Source organism: Lactuca sativa, chromosome 6 (assembly GCF_002870075.4).
Source record: "Lactuca sativa cultivar Salinas chromosome 6, Lsat_Salinas_v11, whole genome shotgun sequence".
Classification (NCBI taxonomy): Eukaryota; Viridiplantae; Streptophyta; class Magnoliopsida; order Asterales; family Asteraceae; genus Lactuca; species Lactuca sativa.
In genome coordinates this window covers 45,298,138-45,300,734 of record NC_056628.2, presented here as the reverse complement: position 1 = coordinate 45,300,734, position 2,597 = coordinate 45,298,138, and the positions used below count along the sequence as shown (strand labels likewise).

Here is a 2,597-nt window from a genome sequence, read left to right as displayed (position 1 = left end):
ACTATTATGGACTTCAGGCATAACCTACCATATTGCATTACTTATTGGAAACCGACTATTATACTGTTACAATGAATGTTTTCTTCAATGATGAAAATTACATGTTTCTTAAAGGTTTTCACTTACAAAGTTTTTCTGGAAAATATAGGATTTTCTAAGTTTTCTACTACTTATGAATGTAAATTACAGCTTTTCATACTATCGGTTCTAATGATTTTTATACAAAAACTCACACTAAACTCTTATGAACTCACCAGCTTTATGCTGATATTCATTTTCAAAATAACTTGTATCCTCAGGTCAAAGATAGACAGGTACAGGTGCGGCATTTTGGAGAAGGTGGAGCATACAAGATCCATCTCTTATTTTTGTAATACTTTTGATACTTGTTAAACATTACAAAACACGCTTGTAATTAAACTCACTATGTAATGCAATGGTTGTATGTTTCTTGTTTTTACTATTATGCAATTTTGATGATACTGTACATGACGTCCTCCACCCCGAAACATATTCCGCCGTTATCGGTTTTGGGGTGTGACAATCAAGGAGTTGTCTTGTCATCACGTTGACCCCATCATAAAATATTGACATCTCTTGCTGCACATTTAGGTCATGTTGAGGGCAATTTCTGAGCAAGCCCTTGTACCGCTCCCATGCTTCGTATAGTGACTCCCCCGGCTGTTGCTCAAAGTTGGCTATTGCCTTCTTGAGTTTGGCTATCTTGGATGGCGGGCAAAACTGGTCCAGGAATTGCTCACGCATTTGAGCCCAAGTGGTGATTGTACCTGGTGGGAGTGCCTTTAACCACTCCTTAGCAGCTCCTTTGAAAGAGATGGGAAGCATCCTAAGCAAGACTGTGTTTCTGTTGACATTTGGGACATTAAAGTAATCCGCAATGTCGTTGACTTCATCTAGATGCCTAAAAGCATCCTCATGATCTTTCCCGAAAAATTGGATGTCCTTCAGTGCAGTCAATATGTGTCCCTTCAGCTCGAATGTGGCAGTGGCAGGTATTGCGGGTTGGACAAAACCGGGACCCACATCTTCTCAGATCCGCTTCTTGTAAGCTCCCATGGACATTTCTTCAATCGCTGCCATCTCGTTCCTTGGCTCGTTCTCAGGTTCGCTCGTGTGTTCTTAAAATTCCGGCTCGGTATCGCTTTCGGACTCGGTTTGGATGGGTGTATGATCCAAATGCTCAAGATTGCTCTTGTGCCTCACTGATGAACTTGACTCTCCTATTTTCTTTCCCGACTTCCTAGAAAAAGCTGACTTCAATTCTTGTAAGGGCGTCTTTTTCTTGTGAAGTGCAGACTCGGGATCTTCAAGTGGTGGCACCAAGTGTGTGTTAGAGCTTCTGGTCATGAACTCCTGCAACTTGCTAAACTAAAAACGTAAAACTAGACTAAAATAAGAAAAACTAACTACTAACTAAAAATTTAGTTTTTTTTTTAACTGTCCACGTCGTGGCAGGTATATGGCCACGTCGTGGACTCTGTGATTGACAGAAAAATTTATTTTTCTTAAAAATTAACTTTTTTTGTTTTTTACTCCACAAGAAGGATCGATTAATTTAATGCAAATAAATAAGCTAAAAACTAAGCCGTTCCCCGGAAACGGCGCCAAAAACTTGATGTGCACAAAAGTACTCACGAATTTTAATATTTATAACCTAACAAACTTAACTAACTATGCACTTATAGGCAGTGTACCTAGTCAGATTACAGTATAGCTTGAGTAAGTCGGGTATCGATCACAGGGAACGGTGTTCTAATTAATTTACTTACTATTAAATTAACCTAATTTATTAACAAGTTTAACAGGGGTTTTATCTGGTTTTACAAGATCAGATGAACTTAAATCAAATTCAATAAATAAAAACACACTCTTGTTTAGTTTGAATCCACTTCTCCCTTATGGCTAGCTAATGATTACGGATTATTAAGTTGGTTTTTAGTTGTATTAGTAATTTAGTTCTAACTTACCAATAATTAACTAATTCATGTCAAACCATGTATGTTCACACATAATTAAACACAGAACTAATTATGAATGTAAATATGCTAGGTAAGATTTGTTATATAAACCCAATTATGATCACAATACACGTTCTCTAGCACAGCTAAGCTTTATTTATTCTAATTACTAACTAAGATTGGTCAATCCTAGCTCTAACAATTCAATGTTCACTAAATCATTAGGTAAACAGGTTCATGCAGTTTAATGGTCACTAAGCTACACAGAACATGCAATCAAGCAATTAGAAAAACAAATAATAACATGCTAGGTTATACAAATCAAACACAAGCAATTTTTACCAACTAGACTTAATCCATAAACATATAACTATTCATAAGTTTAAAGCTTCATCTAGCTAAACAAGAGTAGCTAGATTCAGCTGCTCATCATAGCAACTAAACCAACACAGCTAAAAATAATGAAAGACATGTTCTTATTTAACTAAAATATAAACCTCTATTCTTTTTGGTGTTGAAAACCTTCTTCTAGAACCCTTCTTTCGCTCTGGATCGTCTCCTGGAACTCTTTCCTTCTGCCAAAAGCTTGTCCCTTTCGTAATAATCAGGAGAACTTAT

The 2,597-nt window shown here is 36.6% G+C and overlaps 1 non-coding gene across 1 annotated transcript; it reads left to right on the top strand.

The window, feature by feature from the left end:
- The first annotated feature begins 610 nt into the window (after positions 1 to 610).
- Positions 611 to 717, top strand: LOC128126972 (small nucleolar RNA R71). Its single transcript, XR_008224939.1, has one exon. It is a non-coding gene; the product is annotated as a small nucleolar RNA R71 (small nucleolar RNA).
- Positions 718 to 2,597: the final 1,880 nt, after the last annotated feature.